The sequence below is a fragment of the Biomphalaria glabrata genome, chromosome 1 (assembly GCF_947242115.1).
Source record: "Biomphalaria glabrata chromosome 1, xgBioGlab47.1, whole genome shotgun sequence".
In the NCBI taxonomy this organism is placed as follows: Eukaryota; Metazoa; Mollusca; class Gastropoda; family Planorbidae; genus Biomphalaria; species Biomphalaria glabrata.
In genome coordinates, this window is record NC_074711.1 from 15,485,158 (window position 1) to 15,502,236 (window position 17,079).

The 17,079-nt window shown below is 37.0% G+C and overlaps 1 protein-coding gene across 9 annotated transcripts in view; it reads left to right on the plus strand.

Moving 5' to 3' along the window:
- LOC106073399 (ras-specific guanine nucleotide-releasing factor 2-like) overlaps positions 1 to 17,079 on the plus strand; it is a 189,979-nt gene that overhangs the window by 69,357 nt on the left and 103,543 nt on the right. Inside the window, exon 1 of one of the 9 annotated variants that reach the window (XM_056024477.1) lies at positions 14,921 to 15,236. The exons of 7 other annotated variants lie outside the window; for them this stretch is intronic. The gene's annotated coding sequence lies outside the window, so the exon portion shown is untranslated. Of the gene's footprint in view, positions 1 to 14,920; positions 15,237 to 16,115; positions 16,365 to 17,079 lie in introns of those variants that run through there. One more of the 9 variants, XM_056024483.1, reaches the window with a different exon arrangement.

Consider the following 17,079-nt stretch of genomic DNA (forward strand, 5'->3'; position numbering starts at 1 on the left):
GTCTTTTCTCCAGCAATAAAATAACTATTGGATCAGTTTGTCTTTTCTCCAGCAATAAAATAACTATAGATCAGTTTGTCTTTTCTCCAGCAATAAAATAACTATTGGATCAGTTTGTCTTTTCTCCAGCAATAAATAACTATTGATCAGTTTGTCTTTTCTCCAGCAATAAAATAACTATTGGATCAGTTTGTCTTTTCTCCAGCAATAAAATAACTATTGGATCAGTTTGTCTTTTCTCCAGCAATAAAATAACTATAGATCAGTTTGTCTTTTCTCCAGCAATAAAATAACTATTGGATCAGTTTGTCTTTTCTCCAGCAATAAAATAACTATAGATCAGTTTGTCTTTTCTCCAGCAATAAAATAACCATTGGATTAGTTTGTCTTTTCTCCAGCAATAAAATAACTATTGGATCAGTTTGTCTTTTCTCCAGCAATAAAATAACTATAGATCAGTTTGTCTTTTCTCCAGCAATAAAATAACTATTGGATCAGTTTGTCTTTTCTCCAGCAATAAAATAACCATTGGATCAGTTTGTCTTTTCTCCAGCAATAAAATAACTATTGGATTAGTTTGTCTTTTCTCCAGCAATAAAATAACTATTGGATCAGTTTGTCTTTTCTCCAGCAATAAAATAACTATAGATCAGTTTGTCTTTTCTCCAGCAATAAAATAACTATTGGATCAGTTTGTCTTTTCTCCAGCAATAAAATAACTATAGATCAGTTTGTCTTTTCTCTAGCAATAAAATAACCATTGGATTAGTTTGTCTTTTCTCCAGCAATAAAATAACTATAGATCAGTTTGTCTTTTCTCCAGCAATAAAATAACTATTGGATCAGTTTGTCTTTTCTCCAGCAATAAAATAACTATTGGATCAGTTTGTCTTTTCTCCAGCAATAAAATAACTATTGGATCAGTTTGTCTTTTCTCCAGCAATAAATAACTATAGATCAGTTTGTCTTTTCTCCAGCAATAAAATAACCATTGGATTAGTTTGTCTTTTCTCCAGCAATAAAATAACTATTGGTTCAGTTTGTCTTTTCTCTAGCAATAAAATAACTTGATCTTTTTTTTGTTTACTCCCCAGATATAAGGAAGCAATTTTTATCTTTTCCCATTTATCTCTTAAGGCACTTTTTTTTTTGTATTAACAACAGAGCAAAAGAAAAAAAAAAAACACCCAGCTAAATTTGGATTCTCCATATGACCTCCATCTTCGCCTGCGTCTTCCAGGCAGTCTTGCCACTAATGAGGACAAACTGTTTTTTCTTCCCCTGTTTCTCTTTTCAGAGTCGTCCAAATTTTTAAATTAACAATGACTTTACACGACTGCTGGCTGGCTGGCTGGCCCCCTCAACCACAGTGAGGTTACCCTCTCCCCTCTCGAATGTTCACTCCCCCTCCTTCTCTGATTCTCTATGACTGCTTTCTATTTTTAGTTTCCTCCGTCTCTCTGGAGTTTCGTTTTTTTTCGCTCTTTAAAAAAAATAATTTTAAAACATCAAATCCTTTTATCCTGGTTCATGTCTTTTTTCTTTCTATCTCAACATTGTCCATCTCTCCATAATGTCATGGTCATGACGCTCATTGAATGGACTACCACAAGGGAGCTCAAATGAAAAATCGTAGTACCCCCTCCCACCAGAACACAATTTTACATTTTTTTCACCATCAGAAATAAAGTTAAAGTGTATTTCTAAAGTGTATTAATAAAGTGTATTAATAAAGTGTAGACATCAAATGTGTAAATATATTTCTTGGGTGGTAAGTAAAGAAAGATAAATGGGGTGGGGGTGGGGGAGTGAAATGTGGGCTATGCCAAAGCTAAAAAGAGGTTTGAACCATGATCAATGTGGTCTGTAGAAAGCTGTTCAAACCATTTTGATTGTTGCTCCTCTCTAAAGTTCAAATCTTCTTTTCAAAGTACATAAGTTTTACATTGTTTACAATATATTAGTGAGTATAATTAGTGAATCGTTTGAGTTAATGTGGGGGGGGGGGGCGGTAAGCTTGTTCAGTGAATCCTTGCGTGAGTTAACAGCACCCAAAATTTTGAGACATTCAGGATCTTTCACCCCACCACAAAAGCCTCTGGTTTTCGAACACTCCCTAAATGACGCCGCTGTGTTTATTGCTCTCTCCGCTTTTGTTTTGAAACTTCTCCTTCTTGAACAACGCACACAAAAGTTTCTTTTCACAATTTGTCTTCGATGAAAAGTGAATTGTTCACTTGTCAAGTTCAACTGAATGTGTCATTTATGTTTCCAACAGTCATACCCTTCTTTGCAAACGTCTTCCTTGTAGTGGTAATACTAGGACCGGATTTAGAGATGATAAGGCCCTAATATATTTGAGATAAGGGGAAGGCTTGTAATCAAGCAATTTATCCATTGCTCTTTCTTCAAAATGATTTAAAATATAACTTGGACCATATTTTTGGGGTCACAAACAAGTGTGGGCCCTAAGCTGTAGCACTGGATAATATATATATATATATATATATATATATATATATATATATATATATATATATATATATATTCACAACCTTATACTAAATTATAAAAAAAACGTCATGAGAACACATACATATGACAAGCTCATATAGACCTACATATGACAAGCTCATATAGACCTACATACTGCCAACGAAGATAGTAGTTTTAGACATCGCTCAGTAAGATCTAATTTGGTACACCTTGCCTCGTTTAGTAGAAGTGTATGACACTCTTGTTAGGTGTTGTCTTAAAAACAGGTCAAAGTAGCCCTAATAAAACTTTTGAATAGTGAATTTTCAAATGGACCTCATTGCCTAGGAGTAGTTCTAATATAAAGTGCAAACCAAATCAAATCAAAGATGTCATGTTAATATGTCAAAATAACCAAAGATGTCATTTTAATTTGTCAACATAACCAAAGATGTCATGTTAATATCTCAACATAACCAAAGATGTCATGTTAATATGTCAACATAACCAAAGATGTCATGTTAATATGTCAACATAACCAAAGATGTCATGTTAATATGTCAACATAACCAAAGATGTCATTTTAATTTGTCAACATAACCAAATATATCATGTTAATATGTCAACATAACCAAATATATCATGTTAATATGTCAACATAACCAATGATGTCATTTTAATATATGATATGACTGAAGATGTGTTAACGTTTGCATCATATTCCCGAAGTTATGCTCACCTGCTAATAAACCAACAGAGACCAGTAAAAACTGTTTATCTAATGTATAACACTTTATTGAATGAACCTAAACAGGATTTAAAGAACCATTTGCTCGCTGTAGCATATCAACCTCCAACAGCGGACAATGCCTCGGTCAAAGCCGACAAAAGCCGGCGGACAAGACCACGAAAAGATGGTCATCTCACATTTAGAATCAACGCCTGTCTTACCTACACTCCTAACTGACCATCGTGCTGGTATTAACAGAGAGGCGTCTACTTGATCATTTCCTCCAGGCTAGCCCAGCTTACTAGTCAGCGGCGGCACCCGTACTTTGTAATTGAGTTGAGACCTTTTTTCACCGAGTGAAATTGGTTTGGCTGGTTTTAGCTCTGGGCTAGGCTAAACTAGATCTAATTGGCTCACTCTTGACCAACCTACTTCTCGTGTTCTTTAGTCTCCAGTCATGGCGTATCGTCAACATTTTTTTACTCAAGTAGATAATAAGAAATCGAAAATGCAGTGATTGTGAAACAAAACTTTGTCATCATTTCCTATAGAAACGAGTGTTAGAAATATTTCAATAAATTATAAAAGTATTGTCACAGAGTACAATGATTTGTTTCGTCTTATCCTATTGATCATAGCTTTCCACTACATGGTGAAAATCTGTTTATTAAAACCAAATGATATGTAAATGTCGAGAGAGTTGAGCCGAGGCTCTTGAAAATCTAGATCAGCAAATGCTCACTTCTGGGGGCATGATAGGACAATTGTATGCTTGGGTGAAGTCTGTTTATCGCCATTGCGATAACATCATAGTGAAAACACAAGAACATCAAAATAAATATACATGAATAAAACGTCACAGTAACATAACATCACATTTAAACACATGGACATAACATCACAGTAAAATTACATGCACATAACAGTAAAAACACAGAAGATATTAGATCAAAGTTAAAAGACATGGGCTTAACATCACAGTAAGAAACACTTGGACATAATATCACAGTAAAAAACACTTGGACATAACATCACAGTAAGAAACACAAAGACATAACATCACAGTAAGAAACACAAAGACATAACATCACAGTAAGAAACACTTGGACATAACATCAAAGTAAGAAACACAAAGACATAACATCACAGTAAGAAACACAAAGGCATAACATCACAGTAAGAAACACTTGGACATAACATCACAGTAAGAAACACAAAGACATAACATCACAGTCAGAAACACTTGGACATAACATCACAGTAAGAAACACAAAGACATAACATCACAGTAAGAAACACAAAGACATAACATCACAGTCAGAAACACAAAGACATAACATCACAGTAAAAAACACTTGGACATAACATCACAGTAAAAAACACTTGGACATAACATCACAGTAAGAAACACTTGGACATAACATCACAGTAAAAAACACTTGGACATAACATCACAGTAAAAACACTTGGACATAACATCACAGTAAGAAACACTTGGACATAACATCACAGTAAGAAACACAAAGACATAACATCACAGTAAAAAACACTTGGACATAACATCACAGTAAGAAACACAAAGACATAACATCACAGTAAGAATCACTTGGACATAACATCACGGTAAGAAACACTTGGACATAACATCACAGTAAAAACACAAAGGCATAACATCACAGTAAGAAATGGACATAACATCACAGTAAAAAACACTTGGACATAACATCACAGTAAGAAACACAAAGGCATAACATCACAGTAAGAAAAACAAAGACATAACATCACAGTAAAATTACATGGACATAACATCACAGTAAGAAACACAAAGATATAACATCACAGTAACAAACACAAAGACATAACATCACAGTAAGAAACACAAAGACATAACATCACAGTAAAATTATATGGACATAACATCACAGTAAGAAACACAAAGATATAACATCACAGTAAGAAACACAAAGACATAACATCACAGTAAGAAACCAAAAGACATAACGTCACAGTAAAATTACATGGACATAACATCACAGTAAGAAACACTTGGACCTAACATCACAGTAAAAAACACTTGGACATAACATCACAGTAAGGAACACAAAGACATAACATAACAGTAAGAAACACAAAGACATAACATCACAGTAAGAAACACAAAGACATAATATCATAGTAAAAAAACAACAACAACATCCTGCACACACTTTAAGCCTGTACTTTATTGGAGACCTTTCAGAGACAACTCCTAAGTGAAAAGAATTAAAGTGTATATTGCAGAGGGAAGGGTGGGGAAGGGGGTCTCGTGAGGAAGCGATGGAGAAGCAAATCTAACAAGTCAATTAACACAGCCGGTGTTCATTAAATACTGTCGTCGGGAAAATAATGATCGATCCCTTTCTCCGAGTTGGCAAGTTTCTCCCAACAAAAGCGTGTCCTACCCATGGCCGGCCCTGGTCCAACCAAATTGTCAGGGCAATCATTAAGTAACAATCAATGCTCGCACTTAACATAAACTGTTACATTCGGGCAGACGATACTACATGTTTCCATGTCGTCTGTGATATAAGGATTCTGACCGGGCATTTTGTCTAAATATGTCAGTAGATAGAGAAACAAAACAAACGAGGAAGATATGGACATGTCAACCCAGGCAACCAAAAGTAAAATTCATAATTACACGACACCTATTTTATACAGCTGGCTGCCTGGTCGTGCGGTTTGCGCGCTGGACTGTCGTTCGGATTTATCGACGGTCGAGGGTTCAAACCCTGCCCGCTTATCCCCCGTCGTCCTGCGGGAGGTTTGGACTAGGAAGTAAACTATCTTCAACTCTGAAGGAACATCCGAAACATGTAAAACAAACAAACAAAAGCAGAAAGTAAGGCGTATGTATGGATTTAATATAATATAATCGTTTATTGTTCAAAATCTATGAAAATTGTTAGAGCTGCTATTTATATATTTCTGCAGTGTCCGCCTATGATAATTTTTTAACAAAAATTCGCTTTTCTATGTAAATATAATAAAAGATCGAGAAATTACTGATAATACAGTAACGCTTGTCTACCGAAAAAAAAAATATGTAAAGTGCTTTTAAATGTAACCGACATTAACAAATGCCAAGCTTTGTTTTACCTTTATTTGCATAGTTACCATTTCTGTATGTGGAAATAAATGAGAATAAAATATATTCACACGAGTTAGCTCTCCCGATAACTGGGTACATGCTTCCATAATAGAGTTCTCTCCCCTTGGCTCTACTACGAATATTGCCGTCCTTCCAGGCCGCTCGTCGCCCAGGGGTCTGTCTATGTTATTATCTGTAACAGTGGACCTCACTCTGTAGCAGACTATCCCTTCATGCTTTTCGTGTAAGAACGATTCTAAGACATTACTGCAGACTGAGGAGAGCCAGTAAACTTTTTTTTTTGGTTGGGGGGGGGGGTATCGTTGATTTGTAGCACCGAGCTGCTGGTAGACAACTCAACCGCTGTAGGCATAATATATTTTAACTAGTAAAGCTTAAATTAACTTGAATCACTTCTTTGGTGAACCAAACTAAATAGAACTTTGATTATAATACAGACTAAATCAACTTTTGATATGCGATAAAATGAATGTACTAGACTTAAGAAATAATATTGAATGGTATTTTAAACAATATCTAACTCACTATAATAACACAACCTGTCGGTTTCACGTTCATCTGTCCTAACTATGTCCCCTTACAAAATTCATTAATTTATTGTCTAAAACTGGCGAAATTAGTTTCTGTCTAAACATATGACACTTCGGTTCTAGAAAACTACCTATTACCTGGTACTTTGTACTAGCAGTGTACCCTAACTAGGTTTATCAATTTACCTGTTTGTCAGTTTTATCATCTCCACTTTGAACTGACCAAGTAAGTCCACCATCAGCCACGGGATATATTCATTGTCTGTGTCAACATAATAACACAACCTGTCGGTTTCACGTTCTGTAGTCCTCTGTCCTAACTATGACCAATGATGACAATGCCACCTATCTTACATGGTTCACACCAATGGCTAACCTCTTCTCTCCGTCACTATAGAAACACAAAAACGCCCCTAAAAACTCCATCATTTATCAAACGTTCAATTTAGTGTTGCACTGCGCCTTCCAAAGATGGACTAATTGGCGCTTAATGTTTTTATCACATGCATGCTTTGAATGTGTGTCTCTATTCAAACTTAATTTTATGTGAAGAATACTTAGTTGTATTTGGGCCAATCAATGAAAGGCATTTACTATTTAGCGCGGGAGTAGAGCCGCTATGCTGAAGGCGAAATCACCTTTTTTTAAGATACATACGTGATTTAAAAGAGGTGGACATTGGATATTAACTCTTGAGAAGACATCGCCGACATGGAGAGAAGGAACACCGAGGGAACCTATGTACAGGGAGGTAAAAATGGTATCAGCAGAATAAATAAAAAAGGAACAAATAAAAAGTAAAAAAAGTGCAAAAATCAAATTATAACTCTCAATAATGTAAAATTTATTTTCCTTTTTCGACATCAAAAGAAACAATAAATACCAATAATTAATTAATTAATTGGTTAATTTTTAAATTGTTTTTGAAGGTACAATAAATAATTGTTTGAAGTTTCAACTTGACTCGAGATTGGGTGTGGAAGAAATAACATGTACAATTATCTACAGGGACAAAACCCGACATAATTAGCCATGTCTGTAAATATTAAAAGATTCATGCTCTTGTTGGTATAAAACAATATAATTAAAACCCAGTAATTGATTGACTGATTGTTAATTTTTTTTTAATGATCCAAGCTTTTAATTTTAATTAATGAGAATGAGAGAAAGAAAGATTGGAAGAGAATTCGAAAAAGAGAGTACTGGTCTTGTGGTATGAGCGCTTGACTGTTGTTGGATCGTCTCGATGGTCCCGGGTTCATACCCTGCCCGCTGCCATCCCCCGTCGTCCTGCGGGAGGTTTGGACTAGGAAGTAGATTATCTTCAACTCTGAAGGAACATCCGAATCATTTCAAAACCAACATTTTCCAGGGAGATAGCGAGAGAGAGAGAAGGGGAGACAATGAGACATTCTTAGTTCCAGGTCTCGACATCATTTCAAAGGGCCGAAACGATTCAGTGTGAGAATCCTTGCCTAGAGTAAACGTCCATACATAATACACAAAATACACACTTATCGTCTGCTCTTTCTGTATTTGTTGAAAAACATGGATGACAAATTATATTGAGCAGCCGACTTCATTTAATCATTGGCCAAGGGCCAAACAGATAAGAGAAAAAAAATGAATGCATAGAAAGAGAGTTACAAAGAGAGAAAGAAACAAGGAGGAGAGAGAGAGAAAGAGAGAGAGAGAAAGAGAGAGCGAGAAAGAAAGAGAGAGAGAGAGAGAGAAAGAAAGAGAGAGAGAAACAAAGAGAGAGAAAGAAAGAAAGAGAGAGCGAGAGAAAGGGGGAAAGATAAAGAAAGAGAGAGAGAGAGAGAGAAAGAAAAAGAAAGAGAGAGCGAGAGAAAGGGAGAAGAAAGAGAAAGAAAGAGAGAGAGAAAGAAAAAGAAAGAGAGAGAGAAAGAAAAAGAAAGAGAGAGAGAAAGGGGGAGAGAAAGAGAGAGAGAGAGAGAGAGAAAGAGAGAGAGAGAGAAAGGGAGAGATAAAGAGAAAGAGAGAGAGTAAGAAAGAGAGAGAAGGAGAAAGAGAGTGAGAGAAAGAAAGAGAGAGAAAGAAAGGGGGAGAGAAAAAGAGAGAGAGAAAGAGAGAGAGAAAGGGGAGAGAAAGAAAGGGGAGAGAAAGAGAGAGAGCGAGAAAGAGAGAAAGAAAGAGAGAGAGAGATATTGTGTATAGGCGTGGAAGGATTTAACTTTATAAACTGAAATATCTTTTTGAATTACCGCTCACCTTAAAACGATAGGACTCGAACTTTAAACCCTCAACATTCTCAGGATTCGATCATGAACTCATAGACTATCAAAAAACATGGTGAGAGGTAAGATGTCGCTCGACTGGTGTCTTACATAAACCAAAGTTACCACTGCTTTCAATACAGGGAGCCTCGAATTGAAATCACGACGGACCAGAATCTAAAGTCACGTCTTTCGATTTCTACGACAACGTTCCAAAACCAGATATAAACTACTCACCTTTGGAACGATGGCTGTAGGAATCTTTGGAAGACTTTGCAAATCTAATTCCAATAGCATACCAAAAATAGTTTTGACTCGTCTATATGCCTGGAGTCTCAGCCCAATCTCGCGCTAACCACTCAGCGACTTCCACGGTGATACATATCTTGACCACATCTCTTACGTGAGCTGAAATATCTGGCCCGGGGTCAACAAGGGGTGCTCACGACTCTGTCAAAGCTCACGCTCGTCAACCCTCTTCCTCCCCTCCCCCCTTTGTCTGTTTTCACTCCTCACCGTCAACACGATCCGTTTGCACGCAATAATACACACACATACACGAACAAACACATACACGAACACACACACATACACGAACAAACACACACACATACGCGAACAAACACACACACATACACGAACAAATATACACATACACGAACAAACACACACACATACACGAACAAACACAGTGTGAGTAGTTTCTGGTTTGATTTAATGCTTTGAGTCAGAGCAGGTCGTTAATATGTATAGGTCTATATAATTACACTTCACACGCTCCATAACTTTTACTAGCTCTCTCTTCTCGGTGTCTGAACTAAATTCCTTTACATTTCCAAACAAATAAATAGTAGCAATACAACTAAAAAGTGATTCAGTCAAGAAACGTTTACAAACGAAATGTGGTTTTGGTGTAAAGAGTTTTGTTGAATGTTATCCATGAAGGGATTGTACTTAGTACAAAATATTATATGAACAAAATATTGTATGAACGAATACGAAATATTGCATAACAAAATAGTGCATGAACAAAATAGTGTATGAACAAAATCTGTCTGTGGCATTTTACGTCTCGAGATACGATCCTTTCCCTTTGCAACTTCTTGTGTGACTAAAGAGGCCAATCCTTGATACACAGCGTATGAAAAAAATAGTGTATGAAAAAAATAGTGTATGAAAAAAATAGTGTATGAACAAAATAGTGTATGAACAAAATAGTGTATGCAGACGTAAATTGATATTCTACTTACAGATTGAAAGAACAAAAAGGAAGTGAACTTTTTACAAAAACTACTTTGTTTTTAAATTTGAGTCTCGATGTTTGCGATGTACACAGTGACGCCACTGCATGTCCACACATAAGAATCATTCCTGAATTGAAATATACAATTCACGTTATGTTCTTCTAGGGCTATATTCCTGCTGGGTGGGGGGGGGGGGGTGCGGGAGTGCGGGAGGGGGGGGGTTCCACTTCAAAAACAAAATAAAATGAAGTAGAAAACAAGGCGACAAAAAAGTCTGTTCATCCGAACTTTGGTCTCGTTTGGTTCAATCAAGGTCACTGTTTAGGAGTGAGTTTGGATACAAAGTAAATGTGTAAGTTCGGCTGACCCACTGGTTCTGTTCAATTAATATTGTATTTCAAATAATTATTTTAGAAATACTTTGATGAAAATAGCCATATAATGTTGCCCTACGATCGATTACCAGAACATAGACACACAAATAATTCCCAAGGTTCACAAAAGGTTCACTAATTGTTTTGACCAAAAGTGAAACATTTCGAAAATGTCAGAAACCAAATGAAAGTGCGAAAAGAAAATTGGTCGAGAAATGGAGACGGGGAGAAGTTCCAAGTAGATTTGACCTCCCCCACCCCTGCATGAAAAGACCCAGGAGACAGACAACTGAATGACCACAAACGCCGTGAAAGCGCTATCAGCAGATCTTCTAGTAGGCTGGCTTTGGAAGGAGGATATCCGCCTATGACACCAGACGCCGAGCCCGCCATTTCATCTCTTTGTTGTCTGCCGGAAATGGGAGAAAGATCTTTGAAGTCAGGGAGCAGAAGACAACTTAAAAAAAAACACAGATTAAAAAGACAGCAAGGGAAAGAGAAGTCTGGATACAGTTGGGAAGATACAGTAAGGATACAAACATAACAGCTCCTTGAAGTCAGACACTTTTGGTGCAACATTCTAGTTCTCTGAAGTTCTCGATCGACATCTACATACAAGACAATGGGATGATGATTGGTGATTGATTATGGGTGAATGGTAATTAGATGGAATCTGGAAAATATTTCGACGACCGTACTAATGTCAGAGGACATAATGTCTAAAATGATATTATTTCTGTTGGAAAGATACATTCTCGAAACAGTTCGTGTTATACGTCACATCAGCTATTATGTAAGCTTACGTCATTCTGAATTGTTCAGTCACTTGAATCCAAAATGATAAAGAATGCGATTTTCTCCAAGAAGCGGCGTAGCAACTATGGCGCAAAAGTGTTCATAGCCCCTATGAGCCCATGACTAATAGGGGCTCATAGGGGCTATTTAAAGAGAGTAGCTTATTAACCTTCTTGTAAGAAGATTTACATACATTTGGCTTTTACGAAACTATGAGCTCTTCTTGTTACCTTCATTTCTTATTGAAAAGTCTTGTTCGTGTCCTCATAGAGACCTCCAGTTCGGCAGATAACGGCTTCGTCTGCATTAGATGTGGCCAGGTATATGCGTGATGGGAAATATTGCATTCATTTATTAACATTTGGAATGGAAGATAATGCTTTACAAATGTCTAATATATAAAGAGAGAGGTGGAGAGAGACAGAGACAAAGTCATACAGACACAGATTTCAAATTGACTCATTGTTACAACTGTAGTTTGGAGTTTTTATTGTCTGTATAAAACATAAAGCATGTGTTATGAAGCCGCCACTGCTGATGTTGTTTTGACTTCTCTCCATAGGGGATGGGGTGGAAGAGACAATTTTTATTTTTTGTCCAAGCTACAAATCTGTATCTGTTTGATCAATGCATTTTGAAAGTAGCGTTTGGCTTTTATCACGCATGTATTGCAGTAGATCTGGTTGAGGTGGCGGCTATAATTTGATGTTACAAAACGTGTAGCTAAAAATGTTACAATATATGTCAAGAAAAACAACATCTACTAGCCATGAGTTAGATTATACCAACAAATAAAAATGTCAGTCATAATTTATCAAAACGTCTGCGTCGATAGCCAGCTCTGTAGAGTTGCAGCAGTTCCCAAAGTTTCCCAGACAATTTACTGACAGTTGAAACCGGGCCACAAAGTCACACGTTACCTCAACACTGGCCAAGAGTGGCCCAAAGAGTCAGACTCTTAAAACCCTGGAAGCTGTTAAACCACTGGGGAACTATAGTAGGGCCAACAGAAATGTGCGTGAGCTCCCCAGGCGCCCAGCTTCTAAAAGCGCCATTAACAACTATCAATAATACATAGCAGGGGGGAGGCGCTTACATTTCGAAACGTGAATATATTTGATTGAGATGACAGAGCAAGAGGAGTACGTGTGAGAGAAGAGAAGAGAAAGGTAGAAGAGAATGAGAGAATGAGAGAGACAGGAGGGGGTAGAAATGGGATGAGAGAGGCAGAGAGTGAGAGAGCGAGACAGAAAGGCATCACACCATCTTCTCTACGCGAGCATTTAAAATCAATGTTTTAGTTCAGATAATGCTTCACGATGGTCAATATGTTTCGAGAGTGAGCGCCTACTGCAGGTTTTATATTCTCTCTTAAAACTGATCATAGTTTTGAACAGTAATAAAACAAGGAAAATCTATAAAAAAAAAAAGAAAGACACAAAGCTTACTTAAAAGGAAGAACTAAACATTTACAGCCACATATCTCAATAGTGTAAGATGTATTTCCCTTTTCGACAGCAAACACAATAAATTAATCAATACTATTCAATTAATTAATTGGTTAATTCTTTTTTCTACATTGATTCATGTTTTGTTAGGAACAATGAATAATTTTGCAAAATTTCAACTTGATTCGAGAATGTGATTTGGGAGGAATAACGTGTTCAAAATATGTACCACACAGACAGAGCCTGATATACTTAATTAGACTTAGATCCTCCCGCGCCGTTCGACGCACTGGGCGGCAAGCTATCTCCCATAAAGATCTGTAATTGGCATTATCAGAAGCTCTTCACTCCTGGTATCTACTGCTCTGAGGTCGTCCAGCGCCAAGTTATATGAGCACGTTTCTGTTTTCGCTTTCCTGGTAGTAGCCTCCATGTCATTGCAGCTCTTGGTATACGTTATTCATTCTGTCGGAGGACATGTCCTGCAAACCTCATTCTGTCGGAGGACATGTCCTGCAAACCTCAGCGAGCGCTCGGTCTCAACCTCAGCGGTCGGGCCCCAGTTCGGCACAGGGTTTCTTTGTTTGAGACCCGATCTCTGAAACTGACTCCTAAAATCCATCTAAGTAATTTTCGTTGGTTATAGTCTTTTCTCAAGTTTGGCAGATAGTAGGTGGATTTTTGTCTCAAGTCCAAAAGCTTGGTTTATTCACTTAGGGTCGCGGCCTTTAAAAATGCTCTCTGCTACGTCATGTAGACATATCTATAGTCTGCTATGATGCTGCCTAGGTTTGTGAAGAGTTGGATATATTCTTTGTAAAAAAAAAAAAAGAGCCCTCTCTCAAAAAGAAACCTATCGTTCTCTGCGGCAGAGATGTACAGTCACTTGTTCTTGTTGACATTAATGGACGATGGTAACCCGCACATCAATCAATCAACATCACGACCACATTTAGACCTTGGCCAAAACTGCCCACAGGTTGCGACGTTACATGTTAGTGTTCAGGCCTTCTATAATGACATGTCTTGCTACAACGCTCTACTTTGGCTATCATGAAACCTTCAATATAGATTTACTACTACAATGAAATTTTTCAGTCCACAGTTTGAGAAACGCTGGCTTAAATCTAATAGAATCTAAAGATTAAAGGTGCTTGTGACAGTTGCACGCATAGTAAAAGAAACAAAAACAAATAAAAATCTATAACCTGAAAGAACCAGGGTCAGACACAATGCTTGAAATGGGTCTTAGATCTAGGGTCAGACACAATGCTTGAAATGGGTCTTAGATCTAGGGTCAGACACAATGTTTGAAATGGGTCTAGATCTAGGACTACTAGACTCAAGCTAAAAGAAGTCTTGACTCTCGTTACTGTAAGAAAAAAAAATCGACTTTATCTTTAAAAAAAATCTGGCATCACGTCTGCTGTGAAGCCTCACTTTCATTTTACAAGTAATGGCTGCCACAAGCTTTTCCGCTCCGTTTGGCGCACCGTGTCAACAATGAAGTTCGTGTTTCCTCTTTGCTTGTGTCACGGCCGCTTGAAGGTAGCAGGCGTGATGACAGTGCTATCTGCTGACATGACAACAGCCAGCGGAAAGTGTAGAAAATAAAAAGTTTCAGATTTAAAAAAAAAACGGATTTATATCGATGAGTGTTACGCGCCGTCCTGTTTCAGAATGCGAGAGCGCTATTATCGATAAGCGAGTAGCGTGCGCTGTTTGCTTTCTCTTGCTGGCTACGGCCTTTTTTTTTTTTTGCCTACAATAATCTTGACTCGCAGTCACTCACCCACTGTACTCCCAGAAACAGTCACACACACACACACACACACACACACACACACAGAGAGATTGAGAGAGAGAGAGAGAGAGACTAAGTAAACCGTAAGCTATTATTATACCATCGAAACTTGCCACTCAAGGGGAAGCCACTCTGTTAAAAGTCTATATTTCTGCTGGTAGAGCTCTAGGCGCAAAGTGCGTGAAAAACATTTTGAAAATAATTTCATGCTTTGAAGTGCAGCTCATTCAGCGTTGTCCAACACGTTCCGCTCTTTTACTACTCCGTGCGTGTGTGCCCTTCGAGCAAAATAATGAGGGATAAATTAGTTCCACGTCTGACTAGAAAAGACTTTTGATTGGTGTTCATCAGTATTCTCTATTACATGTATTTATAACTTTCAATGTAGGCCTACATACTGTGTACTTACATCCTAGAACAATTCAAAGTGCTTATATTTTCTATATAGGTAAGTGATTCTTTTTGGAAAAGAAAAGCTATGATCTTTTTTTAGCAATCACACTGACTTAGTATGAACTAATGTATTACAAATAACAGAACATATTCAAAAATAGTCAACATGTTTGTTTTTTCTTATTTTTTATAACTTTTTTATTTAATCTGTTATAAAGATGAATACATTCTAGAACTAGTCGCTTTATTGAAATGTTTGTTGTTTTATGCGCGTTCTACGTCTGGCTATCTTATTAGATGAAGTTATTAAAATGTATTTCATTAGGCCTCACCTACATAATACTAGTTCTGAAGACAACAGTTCTTAGCATTCAAGAAATGTAGTACTCATCGTGTTAGTCGAACTATTTCGGGTGACATCAAGTCTCGTGTCGCGTCTTTAACATTGTCACAGCATGTTTAAGCAAAAGTATGCTCTCAAAAATTACAGAAACACGTAGGTATCATATTTTAAACAAAACAAGAAAAAAGTTTGCTTTTACCAAAATAAAAATGATAGGTGTTACTCGGTGTGGTCCTCACCCCTTGCACCTATTAGTGACGCTACTGCGCTCAACTAATCGTAATGAGCTCATTAAAACTTTGCCAGGCGTAAGTGCCTTACCAATAATTTCTTTGGGAGCTCGACATGTCTTTGTCCGTCTGTCTAGCTAAAGACTTTTTGGCTATCCTTTCTTTTTTTTTTCTCTCTCTCTCTTTTCGTCTCTCTCTCGCTCCTCTCATATGCTCAAATTCTGTCGTTTTCCTCTTGTTTGGACACAAGAAAGCGTTGGCACTAGTTCCGCTGCGGCAGTAGTCAACAGAGTGGTCATTCCCTGGCTGGACCAAACAGAACGCTCATTCAGTTTGTCGTCGTCTGCTCGCCACACACACAAATGAACACAGAAAAGACAATTCCTCCGTGGATACTTTGTTATAGTAGTGTTACCGCCGTGGGCTTGGATCAACGACCCCAACAGCCTACAATTTGAGGCCCTTTGTTGAAACCTTTTTTTTCTCTTTCATCTAAGAGTTCGCTTTTTATTCTTGATTGCTCTTCGATTAAGACTTTTATTTAGGACACGATTTGTTTTGGTGTGCGTGTGGAGTGCTGTTTCTTCTTGCCGAAAGGTTTAATTGATTTGTAAGTGTTTGTCAACATCTAAGTGTCGTGCTAACAAAATGAATTATGTTGTTTTTTTTAAAGACGATATAGTTAGTACAGGGAGACACTTATAATAGATGTGTTACGGTATACACAGTCTGGCAATGAAGGAAATGGCGTTAAACAACAAACAGTCACGTGACTTCTGATTTGTTTGCGGAACAAACAACAAACAAACAAAAGAGAAGATTTATCGTGTTGGTTCCAGGAACGTGAAAAATAGTTTTACTTCTAGAAAGTGTTTCTAGAGAGTCCTTGAATATATCTAGAAGATGAATTGATAATGTGTCCTTTTTGCTGAGCATTTCTCTAATATTAAAACTAAACACTAAATAGATGTGATTCTATGTTTGACCTAATTGGGAAATAATTAAAAGACATTACGCTTTTATTATTACAAGAATGACCTAATTCTAAAGTGCTGGCGTATAATTAGATTGTTAGCGAAGTCTTTTATATAAATGTGCCTGGCCGCTATAGACATGTTATATTATTCTTATTATTATTATTATATTCTTAGACATTACTAAGTATTCATATCACAATTGCTTGTATGTATAATATGTTAAAACGTTACAAGACACACAAATAAAATAAAAATTAAAACATCGTAAATACGACTTACAGCAAATTTTTGTATTCAATTTCCTTGATACTCAATGTTATTTTGTTTCTTTGAAAAGAAGATAGGAAC